Source organism: Chelonia mydas, chromosome 11 (assembly GCF_015237465.2).
Source record: "Chelonia mydas isolate rCheMyd1 chromosome 11, rCheMyd1.pri.v2, whole genome shotgun sequence".
NCBI lineage: Eukaryota > Metazoa > Chordata > Testudines > Cheloniidae > Chelonia > Chelonia mydas.
Genome location: NC_051251.2, coordinates 29,461,093 through 29,474,789, shown reverse-complemented (window position 1 = coordinate 29,474,789; position 13,697 = coordinate 29,461,093). Strand labels below are relative to the sequence as shown.

Sequence of the window (13,697 nt, the reverse complement as noted above, 5' to 3'; positions counted from 1 at the left end):
TAGACAACATAGCCTGCTCAGCATAGTTGATGGTAAATAATTATTACCTCAACGCTCATAATATTGGCTTGCAAGAGGACACTGATGTTAGTGCATCTATCATTCCATTTGATTGGAAGAATCTTAAGTATATAACGTTGATGATACTTCTCCAGTTCTTTAAGATGTCTCTTGTATGTTGTCCACATTTCAGCCCCATACAGTAGGGTAGGGATCACAATAACTGTATGGACCATGAGTTTGGTTTTGGTTCTGATGTCGTAATCTTCAAACACCCTCTTTCTCAGACGACCAAACGCTCAGCTTGCACATTTGAGCCAGTACTGGATTTCTTTATCAATACCAGCTGTCTGGGAGAGGAAGCTTCTAAGAAATGGAACATTCTTTACAGGATCTGTATTGCTGGTGCTGGGAACTGTGCACCAGGAGCATACTGATAGAGGACCTTTGTCTTCTGTATGTTAAGTGTCAGTCCCATTTTCTGATACACTTCAGCAAAGAGGTTGATGATCACATGAAGTTCTATTGCCAAGTAAGCACATGCTACAGCGTCGTCAGAACATTGAAGCTTGATGACTGAAGTCAGCAATGTTTTGATTCTGAATCAGAAGTGGCCTCCATTCAGTAGATTAGTTACATTCCTACCAGGATCTTCTCAGTGATCAAAATAGAGCATCCCAGCAAAGAGTATCAGGGCAATGACAGAGCCCTGCTTGATGCCTGTCTTAACCTTAAAAGGAGATGTAGTAGGTCCATTACAAAGGATCACCACTTGCATGTCATCATGAAAGAGATGAATAATCATGACAAATTTCAGTGGCCATCCATACTTCAGAAGGATTTTCCACAACACTTCCCTGTTACTGGAGTCAAAGGCTTTTGTGAGATCCGTGAACCCCAGGTATTGTGGTCTGTGTTGTTCTCTACATTTTTTCTGCAGCTGACGAGCAGTGAAGATCATATCATTAGTGCCTCTAGATGTTCTAAACCCACACTGAGATTCAGGAAAAATGTCTTCGGCAAGAGGAAGATGACGGTTCCGGAGAAGTCTTGCGAGGACCTTTCCTGCAGTTGCTTTATAATTTCCACATGTTTTGGGCTTACAACATAGTTGTAAGATTCTATGTAATTCTGTAACTGCTTGGTAGATCAGTTGAAAGATTTAAAATTCATTGTGAGCTAATAAGAAATAGCACTGAGCTTTGAAGCTTCTTCTTCAGAATTCAGTGTGGATAAGATCTATCAGTCAATGAGATTCTCATCACTCTAGTGAAACCCCCTAAAAAACCCAATTACTACAATATTCATTATTTAGAATTCATACTAGACCCAAATAGTCACTGCTGATATAGATATACTGTATAGAAATTTAAATAGAAATTCAGCGTTACAGTGGGATAAATTGATTTGGGATTAATTACAATGTTAGGGCTACTGCATGCCTTATGAATCTTTGGAGTGAAAAACGGAACAACAGTTAAACCTAAAAACATGGGAAACTATGGCAGTTTCCAGATTATCAGAAAAAATGTTGATTTTTAACTGCAGTGAGTGGATCGTGTTTTAATTCTGCCTCTTCCCATGAATCAGTTTATCATGTCTCAGGCATGGCACTGATATGGCTTACTGTTTGAGAAAGAAAACCTTATTAGTTCTCTTTGGAATTTAAATCTTCAGCATGCTGCTCATAGAAAGTTCTGCCCAGCCCAATCACTTTTTATTAATTAAATCTATAAGATGCTCTAATAATTTAATTTCCTACCACTTTTTAAGCGAATAAAGTGTAAAAAAGGAAGAGACATACAGTTCATCAGGAAATAAAATACATACATTCAGATTACTAACATTTAAACATCACAATATGCTGCTATACTTTATTTCCCATCATGCTGCATCGCAAATTGATCCTTTTATTTTGCAGCTCAATTTAGATGCTTTGTTTATGCTCCAGTACTATGAATACATCCCTAGCTTGTTCAAATTGCAGGGTTCTCCCAGGAGTTATCTCAGTTCTTAAAAAACCCCAGCAGTGACAGCCAAGATATTTTTGATCCAATATATTATCCTCTTTTTAAGACCATTTTTAATCACTCACTAAATATAGCGATAATTTTGTGGGGCCTTGAAGATAGCTGGTCTTGATCCTTATTAGGGAAGTAACTAGCTATTATTAGTGTTTATTATAATACATTTTTAACATATGCACAGTGTGACCCGTGGTGCCTGGGGCAGCTCTCATTGGAAATGCCAAGGTCAGGGCAGGCTGCAAAAGGGAGAGCAGATACTCCCAAGACTGGTGGGTAACACTGAAGTTAAACGCCTCAACCAGTCACAAACTGTGCTAGTGATACCCCACTTGTTATCAAGAAGCAAAAAAGAAATCATACAGCCCCCTTTATTGCATTCCAGTTCCCTGGCTCCCAATCAGCACCTCGGTCCAGTACAGTGAGAAGTTATTTTAAAACTCTGCTCACATATACAAAATGTTCTTTGGACCGCAAAGGATCAGCCACGTTACCAGGTCAGTATAGTTTTGGATCTACCTCCAAATACCACACTGCCAGCCAATCCTTTAGTATCAAAAACTAAAGGTTTATTATACAGAGAAAAGGAGAAAACAAGAAGAGAAATGTTAAATGGTAAAATAGTCACATACATACAAAGATTTCAAAGTCCATATATCAGGTTCTTAGCAGTACGGTTGAGTTTGCTGGCTTGAAAGTCCCTCTGGAATACATCCACAGCTTGGATGGGTCATTCAATCCTTTGTTCAGAGCTTCAGTTTGCAGCAAAGTTCCTCCAGAGGTAAGAAGCAGGATTGAAGACAAAATTGATAAGATGAGCTGCCTTTTATAGTCGTTTGCCATGCGGCCTGTGCTGCCTTTGTTTCAAACAAAAAGCTGCCCAGCCAATGGCTTGGAGGCCTTAGAGTTCTGTCCATAGGCATGCCCTTGCACGCCTTGCTGAGTCATAAGGAGTATCTGCCTTCTCTCAATGGGTCAGTTGTATAGCTGATGGTCCTTAATGGGCCATCAAGCAGGCAAGGCAGAGCTGATGTCCAAACTATCTGGGGGTGACACCCAGAAGCATAGCACAAGTTTGAAATACAGACATACATATCTATAACTCATAATACAAAGGGGATACAAACACATAAATGAGATTATCATATCTGGCAAGTTATAACATTTTTGCAGGTACCTTACATAGCATATCTGGCATAACACATTACAATTTTACAATATTAATATTGATAATATCCTCAAGTGTCCTCCAGAAGAGAAACCCAGGATTGGTTATTAGTAAGGCTACATTATGTCATGGAAGTCATGGAATCCGTGACTTCCAGAGAGACCTCTGTGACATTCTCTGCTTCAGCCCCAGGGGCTGCGCGACTCTGGGGCCTTGGCAGGGTTCCAGCAACAGGCAACAGCAGCGAAAGGTAACAGACTCCTGAGGGGGCCCTCCCCAGGAAGTGGGGGCAGAGAAGCCTTAGGCAAGCAGCTGGGAATGCCCCATTTTCTCTTTGGGAAATATGGTTACCTTGCAGCTCCCAGCTTCCTAGGGTGGAGGAGGGCTGATGCGAGCAGAGGGGGAACGCCACAGCTCCCATCCACCACAGTGGTGGGGGAAACCATGGAGCCGCAGAAGCAAAAGTCACAGATAAGTCACGGCTTCCGTGAATATTTGTTTATTGCCCGTGACCTGTCCGTGACTTTTACTAAAAATAACCACGACAAAATCTTAGTCTTAGTTATTATTATCAGAGTTACCCTCACTTACCACATAATGATCAACTGTAAAAGAACACTCTATTTTCAGGACTGGAACTTTTCAGTAGCAGCTTCCTCTCTTCCAAGAACACAGGACCATACTCTCACAACTAGTGTAAACTGGCATAACGTCATTGGCTTCAATGGAGCTACACCAATTTATACCAGCTGAGGACCTGTCCCAACATTCCTTTTATGTAGAACGTATTAAGAAACACAAATGTTGTTTTCCGAGCCATTTTATCAACTTCTCTGGTTTACCCCTCACCTTCTGTGTATAGGGTTAAGTGTAGGTTGAGGTTCAAGGCTCCTTCTTGAGGAGATACGTCTAAAGGCCCATTTGTCACACTCCAATTTTTGCACCGTTTCCTTCCTACTAGTATGTTACTCAAATGAGTGACAGCACCAGAGTGAAAAGTAGTTAATGTCCTGATCCATAAAGATCATGATCATGGATCCCTCAGAGAAAGGGATCTTAGTTTCTTCCTGCTAGTACCAATAGTAGACTCACAGCGTAAAAAGACAGCAGACAACTAATGCAGAGGCCAGTGGAGGGGAAGGGAGAAAAAAAAGGAACATGAAGTGAAGAGAGAACAGGGAGAAGATGTATTAATATGCCTAAGATCAGGAAAGAGGCACTATCAGATATATCCATATGCCAGATAACAGGCAGGAGTTACAACCCATGCTGTCTTACATGATTTTTATTTTAACCGATGACTTCTTTGTGATACTCTGAAAGTGCTGTTCTCTGATACAAAATGCATTCAACTATGTAGTGAGATGAAAAGCATTTAATTTTGTATCTTGAATCACTCTCACCCAAATGATAACGTTATCCAGAAGTATTAAGAGTGGATCTTTCTTTTTCATATCCCACTCTAATAAAATCTCTGAAAATATCTATTCTCATATTTTCAATACATTTTAAGATCATGATATTTTAAATGATAATGACATATTGCTGGCACTGTCCAAATAGTAGTAGTCTGACACATCCATGGCACCAGCACAATGTAATTTGTGAGATATGTACTTCATAGTCCTTACTTTGACAAATGCATGCTATTTAAAAAGCTAACAAATCTGCATATTTTAATATGCAACACATTGATACTTTGGAGAGCTTAGACATTAAAAAATAAATTCAGCTTCTTGACAGATTACCAGCAGCATTCATCCCTTTGTTATTTTCCAGTCATTTAATAGTGCTATCATTAGGAATCATTGTATGCAGAGTAATAGGAGTTATACATTATTTCTCTCTACAATGCAGTTATATTACATAGCATAATATTTTCTCTCAAGGAAGGTCTACTCAGCTATGCACCAAAGGAGTGTGTTATTTCAAAAGGACAGAATCCCTCAAAAAGGAGACTTTCATTGATCTAAAAGATAAAACACACTGTATACAGTATGATCCATTAAAAAATATATAAAAAAGATGACTGAATAAGTTATTGAAGCAGTGAAAATAAATTATTACAAACCATCAAGATCTGGAGGGCTTATAACTAGATGAATGGAAGGTCCAAGTACGCACCAGAATTCTTATTTTTGTTTCGCGATATTTCTGTCCATAGCCCTTTTCTGGTATTAACTGCAAATGGACACAACAGCCAAAAGATGGCATGAACAAAGGCATCATTTAGCATAAATTATAACAGATTTCCTCCCTCCTGCTTCCCAGACAACCAATTTCTATTTATAATGGAACCAGAACTGCCAAAGTGTCATCATATATACAGAACAGAATTAATGATAACAGGAACTTTTGAGCAGTGTTATATACATATAATATAAGGTTTCTTCTCTTTAAGCTATTGCATGTTCAATCACATAAGAAATCCAGCAGTAAAAGAAAAAGGGGTAAAAAATACATCTTTCAAACATGGGCAGGCTGTGTTCGCTTATGTCACTTAGGAAAATAGTAATCGTGACAGCTCAATAACAAAAGGCAAGGCATAAGATTATAGTATGTATTGCATTGTTTTTGTTGTAGTAAGGATTCATGCATTATTTATTTAATTTTTTAATGCATCGCACCTATGATCCAAAGGATTGCACTGACACTAATGCCAAAATAAATCCAAGCATAATTATTTAAGACAAGTAATGGAAAATAGAGCTGGAAAAGATTATCTTATCTGTCATATTCCCTTGTGAATTGCAATGACTCTGTGGCTGTACAGTTATTTATAGTGCACACTGTGGCCACAGTGTAATTACTAGAGATACATGAACACAACTTTCTCTGTCCACTCAAAAAATCTTAGGCTTTTAACTGCTGAAAAAAGAAGACTTTCCATTAACTGCAGTGGTTATAGGCCTTACAGCTATATAAAATCATAGAAGATGAGGGTTGGAAGAAAACCTCAGGAGGTCATCTACTCCAACCCCCTGCTCAAAGAGGACCAACCCCAACTAAATCATCTCAGCCCAAAGAGGACCAACCCCAACTAAATCATCTCAGCCATGGCTTTGTCAAACTGGGCTTTAAAAACCTCTAAGGATGGAGAGTCCACCATCTCCCTGGGTAATACATTCCAGTGCTTCACCACCTTCCTAGTGAAATAGTTTTTCCTAATATCCAACCTAGACACCCGCCCACACTGCAACTTGAGACCATTGCTCCTTGTTTGGTCATCTGCCACCACTGAGAACAACCTAGCTCCATCCTCTTTGGAACCCCTTCAGGTAGTTGAAGGTAGCTGAACCCTCCTTCAGGTAGTTGAAGGCAAATCCCGCCCTGCTCTTCTCTTCTGCAGACAAAATAAGCCAAGTTCCCTTAGCCTCTTCTCATAAATCATGTGCCCCAGCACCCTAATCATTTTCATTGCCTTCCTTTGGACTATCTCCAATTTGTGCACATCCTTTCTGTAGTGGGGGGCCCCAAAACTGGACGCAGTACTCCAGATGTGGCCTCAACAGTGCCAAATAGAGAGTAATAATCACTTCCCTCGATCTGCTGGCAATGATCCTACTAATGCAGCCCAATATTCCATTAGCCTTCTGGGCAATAAGGGCACACTGTTGACTCATATCCTGCTTCTCGTCCACTGTAATCCCCAGGTGTCATTAGAGGAGGTTTTGGAACAAATTGATAAACTAATCAGTAATAAGTCACCAGGACCAGATGGTATTCACCCAAGAATTCTGAAGGAAGCCAAATATGAAATTTCAGAACTACTAACTGTAGTCTGTAACCTATCATTTAAATCAGCTTCTGTACCAAATAACTGGAGGATAGCTAATGTGACGCCAATTTTTAAAAAGGGCTCCAGAGGTGATCCCAGCAATTACAGGCCGGTAAGCCTGACTTCAGTACTGGGCAAAATGGTTGAAACTATAGTAAAGAACAAATTGTCAGACACATAAATGAACATAATTTTTTGGAGAAGAATCAACATAGTTTTTGTAAAGGGAAATCATGCCTCACCAATCTACTAGAATTCTTTGAGAGGGTCAACAAGCATGTGGACAAGGGGGATCCAGTGGATGTAGTGTACTTGGATTTTCAGAAAGACTTTGACAAAGTCCCTCACTAAAGGCTCTAAAGCAAAGTAAGCAGTCATGGGAGAAGAGGCAAGGTTCTCTCATGGATTGGCACCTGGTTAAAAGATAGGAAACGAAGGGTTGGAATAAAGGTCAGTTTTCAGAATGGAAAGAGCTAAATAGTGGAGTCCCCCAGAGGTCTGTACTGGGACCAGTCCTATTCAACATATACATAAATGATCTGGAAAAAGGGGTAAACAATGAGGTGGCAAAATTTGCAGATAATATAAAACTACTCAAGATAGTTCAGTCTCAGGCAGACTGTGAAGAGCTACAAAAGGATCTCTCAAAACTGGGTGACTGGGCACCAAAATGGCTGATGAAATTCAGTGTTCATAAATGCAAAGTAATGCACATTGGAAAACACAATCCTAACAATACATACAAAATGATGGGGTCTAAATTAGCTATTATCGCTCAAGAAAGAGATCTTGGAGTCATCGTGGATAGTTCTCTGAAAATATCCCCTCAATGTGCAGTGGCAGTCAAAAAAGCAAACAGAATGTTGGGCATCATTAAAAAAGAGATGGATAATAAAACAGGAAATATCATATTGCCTCTATACAAATCCATGGTACACTCACATCTTGAATATTGCGTGCAGATGGGGTCGCCCCATCTCAAAAAAGATATATTGGAATTGGAAAAAATTCAGAAAAGGGCAACAAAAATGATTAGGGGGATGGATGGCTTCCATATGAGGAGAGATGAATAAGACTGGGACTTTTCAGCTGGGAAAAAGATGACTAAGGGGGGCTGGGATATGACAGAGGTCTATAAAATCATGACTGGTGTGGAGAAAGTTAATAAGGAAGTGTTATTTACTCCTTCTCATAACACAAGAACTAGGGGTCACCAAATGAAATTAATAGTTTATTTATTTATTTATTTATTTAAAACAAATAAAATGAAGTACTTCTTCATACAACGCACAGTCAACCTGTGGAACTCTTTGCCAGAGGATGTTGTAAAGGCCAAGACTATAACAGGGTTCAAAAAAGAACTAGATAAGTTCATGGAGGATAGGTCTATCAATGGCTATTAGCAGAGATGGTGTCTCTAGCCTCTGTCTGCCAGAAGCTGGGAATGGGTGACAGGGGATTGGTCACTTGATGATTACCTGTTCTGTTCATTCCCTCTAGGGCATCTGGCATTGGCCACTGTCGGAAAACAGGATACTGGGCTAGATGGCCCTTTGGTCTGACCCAGTATGACCGTTCTTATGAGTCAAACACACTAAAGGGAAGAAAGGATGGAGCAGTGTTTCAAAATTCTTTGTCCACAGACACTGAAGCAGAAACCCAGGCTCACTCAGCGTAATCCTCCCTCCCTATGAGAAGAGATCAGGGAAGTATCAATATCAGTTCTGGATTTTCTCCTCTGTGGGAGATGTAGCTTCTTGCCATTAGAGTGTGTCTTGCTCTGAAGTGAGCCCAAGTAATCCAAAACAAACTGGATGTGAATAAAGATCATTAAAGAAAAATACCAATGTATTTAAATATAACATATATAGAAGAACAGAATGTAGAAAGTAACATGAAGCATCCCAAGTATATAAATAGCACTAGCAACTCTGCCTCTGTATAGAAGAAGCACAAATCTTTATGATGTGACAAATAATTTTTCGTGTCTTAAATTTTAGAGTCTGCCCCCCGCCCCCAACTAAAACATCCTGTATTTAGTCTTTTCATATAAGAGGAAACTGAGATACTATTATATTCCACCCTTGTTTTGCCTGAGAAAACCTAAAAGCTTTAGGCTTCAGGTTTTTCAAAGACAGGATTTCTCTGTAGATTTTACTGAATCGCAGTCTCAATGGAAACCCCTCCCTTTCAACCTGAGAAACTCTTGGGGAAATGAATGCAAATCTTTAAAGAAAAGTTACTGGGGGAAAAATGATGTTACTCAGGGAAGAGGTTGTAAGAAAAAATATGAATTGGTCTGAAATAAGGACTGGACAAATTCTTTGCGATAAAGTTTGGACCCACATAATGTGATATTAGCTTTGATTCTGAAACATTGACAGCTTTGGCTGTCATTATGCAAAATAATTATTTAAACACTTTACATTCAGAGGAGCTCTGCACTGGGCCTAAAGTCATCATTCAGGCCTGTTCCATTGCCTCTCTAAACCCAGGTTTGTATTACATCTTTTACCATTCTAAAAGGACTCTCATGCATGGTTTACCTGGCTATGAAAACTCTATGTAGTAAAACATGCTGGCTAAGGCTCTGTCTGATCAATGGGACTAGTTACAGTAACGAGCACTATGGTAGAAAATGTTTGCAGGATTCAATCTGCTGCCAGACTAATGAGAAGATGTTATAATACAGGGACATACCTCCTTGTGATAGCAAAATACTGCAAATGTATTTCAACTTTTTTAAAAAAAATTACAGCTGCTCTTGAATTGTGTACAATCTACATTTGCTATGAAAGGCCATCACTATACCAGTAGCAAGTTCTGATTTTAGCAGTGAGAAGTTTTAAATTACCCTTGATCAATATCAGAATATCTGGAGGGAATAGCCTAAATCATCATCTTAATTTAATATTGGAAGTGAACTCCCTTTTAACATGAAGCCTCATAAATCATTTGTTTTCTTTGACTCCCCATAGGAAAGTTAAGGGAGTATGCAGTTCTGTGCTGTGCGTCCTTGTACTCTGTAACCAGTTTTTATTGGGACATTTAGTTGGCCAAATTGTGCTCTGCAGTTAATAGTTACTTTGGATTTACACCAGTGAAGCTGAGAACAGAATATGACCTATTACAGATTAGCAATGCGGCCAGAAATGCAGTAGTTTCTGTGCTTTTCCAGATTTTCCATCTGGAAGAGTTTTTGACCAGAAAATGCTGTTTCAGGTCAGTTAATTTATCAAGAGCTTTGAATCAGATAAACACTTAACAGAAATTCAGCAATCATACATTCAGAAGGGGAAATTAAAGAGAAGTTTTTAAAAAAAGCATTCACTAAAAATGTTTACATTCTGAAGCAAGAAAAATAAAAATGAAAAACAGCCCTTTATGTTTCAATAAATTCATTCTTCAGTCGTTCTATACCTCTCTAACACCCACTGGCCCATCTGTTGCTGGGACAATGAAATACATTGATTTTCATATGCAGCTGTTTGTTGGATTTAAAAAAAAATAGAATTTGAAGAAGTATTTCACATAAGTGATCACCCTTCTGGGAATGACAGACTCTTTCTATTTACCTCTCTGTTGAAAACTGTGATTTGCTAGTACTATATAGCACTGCCACATACTTAGCACTTTTTTTCAGGTCAGAGAAAATTATAAATTTGCTTCTTAATTGCTTCATTTCAGAGAAAGTTTTAAGCAGAGGAATAAGGACACTCTGAGGTCTATTCCTGGCTCTGACACTAACTCCTTGTGAGCTTGAACAAGTTAAGGAAATTGAGAAAGTAAAGCTACCTGCAAAAAGAGGCATGATAGTACTTCCTCAACATACTATTGTGGGGATTTAATTAGACAATGTTTAAAAAATCCCCTCTGAACATGAAAAACACTATGAAAGTAGTATGTATTACTAGAAAATAATCTACCACTAGGTATAATGAACCGTGTCTGTAGAAGGTATTTTTCTTACCACGTACTTATGTCCTAGAATAAGCTTTCCTTATTTAGTGCAGATGGAATAATTATGTATATGTTTGTTCGCCAAATTTCTCCACAGTGTTGCCAACCTTAAATGTCCAAAACATGAGTTACACCCCCCAAAACATCATGAGATTTACTTAAAAAACCTGCAGGTGTTTTGGTGTAGCTTTAGATTTGTTATCTCCCACCCCTAATTTGTATGTGGTCATTACATGTTGAAAATTCAACATAAACAAGCATGCAAGCCTCTCTCCTGGCATGCGTAAGGGGGACTCCACTGATCCTCTCCTCTCTCCGGTGGTGGGGAACTGCAATTTATTATTAATTATAGCAACAGTGCCTCAAAAGTGTATTAGTTGCCTCCCACTACAGAGAAGATCCAGTCCTTGTTTCAAGGTGTTTACAAAATAATTTAAGACATGGCAGATAACAAAATATTAAGGAGAGTCAGAAGAGGAAGGACAATGAGCTTGCACTTGGCAAAGGCTAAGAAATAGCATAACACGGAAAAATAAATGAGATATTTAAATTGGCAGGGAAAGTTAGGGGCTTTGAGGACTGGCTTAGGAAGGGTGATTCCTGGGGAAATGGAGACATGTAAGAATTGTAGAGATGGTCATGGAAGAAGAGGACAAACAGGACATTGAGGTTAGCATTATTCTGATGGACCGAGTTGAAGGAAGCAGAGCACAAGGCTGACCTAGAATGAGGCTCGAAGATGAAATTTTGAGGGATTTAAGAAGCATAAATCAGTGGTTCACAATCTTTCCAGACTACTGTACCCCCTTTCAGGAGTCTGATTTGTCTTGCGTACTCTAAGTTTCACCTCACTTAAAAACTACTTGCTTTCAAAATCAGCCATAAAAATACAAAAGTGTCACAGCACACTATTACTGAAAAATATGCTTTCTTTCTCATTTTTACCATATAATTATAAAATAAATCAATTGGAAGATAAATATTGTACTTACATTTAAGCCTATAGAGCAGTATAAACAAATCATTGTATGAAATTTTAGTTTGTACTGACTTTGCTAATGTACCCTGTTGTAAAACTAGGCAAATATCTAGATGAGTTGAAGTACCCCCTGGAAGACCTGTGTACCCCCAAGGGTACACGAATCCCTGGTTGAGAACCATTGGTCTAAATCCTCCCATTCCAACTCTTGCTGAAGGAAGATGACTTGTAAGGCACCATTGAAGATGGAAATCCATTTTGCATGCCACTAAGGCTGTGTGTTAGTCATGGGTATTTTTAGTAAAAAGTCATGGACAGGTCACGGGCAGTAAACAAAAATTCACGGCCTGTGACCTGTACTATATATCCCTGACTTGGGTGCTCTGGGGCAGGGGGCACCGCGGGTGCTCTAGGGAAGTGATGGCCCAGGACCCTGCTAGTGCTGGAGGGTGGGTGGCGGCCCGGGACCCCCGCTGCTGCTGTAGGGGGGTGAAGGCGGGGCTGGCAGGCTCTCTGTCCGGAACCATGCGGCTCCCCAGAAGAGGCAACATATTCCTCGGCTCCTAGGAGGAGGTGCGGTCATGGGGGCTCTGCGCACTGTCCCCACCCTGAACGCCAACTCTGCAGCGCCCATTGACTGGGAACCCCTGAACCCCCTCCCACACCCAAACTCCTTCTGCTGCTGGGGGAGGGCGATGCAGTGGCCCCAGAAGTCACTGCAGAAGTCACAGAGTTCCCAGAAAGTGGTGGAATCCATGACCTCCGTGACAGACTGGCAGCCTTCATCATAGCCATGTGAATCTGCTGCTGCTACTGCCACAAACATGTACAAGTAGTATGTATAACAAAGGACAGGCATAACTTTGTATGGGAGGGTGGCACAATTGAGCTGTGAAAGGGGGAGGCATAGTGATAAAAATTCTATGGTTTCTGCGAGTAAATAACAATTTCAAAGATTTAATATACTTTGAGTCATTATCAGCCTGCACTCCAAAATAACATGACAAGAATGCCTCTATCCTGATGATAGGTGCAATTTGCTATTTACCATTACCACATCATACATTTACATGACTAGCGGACCAAAAGCCTTTGTATTCATGTCAGAATGAGCGCTTTTCCATTTTTTAAATAGCTTTAAAATAGGTGGAAAAAAAGCCAGATGGATGCCACAGACACAACACTAAGAAAGAATATTTATTGTACATACTGTTCATTGTTTGTGTGTTTTGGCAGAAAACTTTCTATAAAATAAAACCTCTGCCAACTTTGATTTATGTTTTATTCCCTCCCCCTTCACTATACAAAACGGTTACTTACCTTCTCGTAACTGTTGTTCTTCGAGATGTGTTGTGCATATCCATTCCACATTAGGTGTGCACGCGTCACGTGCACGAGCGTTGGAAACTTTTTCCCTTAGCGGCTCCCGTTGGGCCGGCAAGGCCCCCCGAGTGGCGCCACTGCGCCGTGCATATATACCCCTGCTGCCCGACCCCCTCCGGTTCCTTCTTGCTGGCGACTCCGACAGAGGGGTAGGAGGGTGGGTGATGGAATGGACGTGAACAACACATCTCGAAGAACAACAGTTATGAGAAGGTAACCGTTTTTTCTTCTTTGAGTGCTTGTTCACGTCCATTCCACATTAGGTGAATCACAAGCTTACCTCTGGAGGAGGGTAGGAGTCACGGAACAACTGATTGGAGGACCGCTCTGCCAGCTGCCGCGTCCTCTCTGGCCTGCTGGTTGACCGTGTAGTGGGTCGTGAAAGTGTGCACCAAGAACCAGGTG

General features: G+C 40.1%; 1 protein-coding gene across 1 annotated transcript in view; it reads right to left on the bottom strand.

Annotated features, from left to right (window-relative positions):
• The window catches only part of KCNJ3 (potassium inwardly rectifying channel subfamily J member 3), a 196,258-nt gene that overhangs the window by 30,658 nt on the left and 151,903 nt on the right, over positions 1-13,697 (bottom strand). The window lies entirely within an intron of this gene.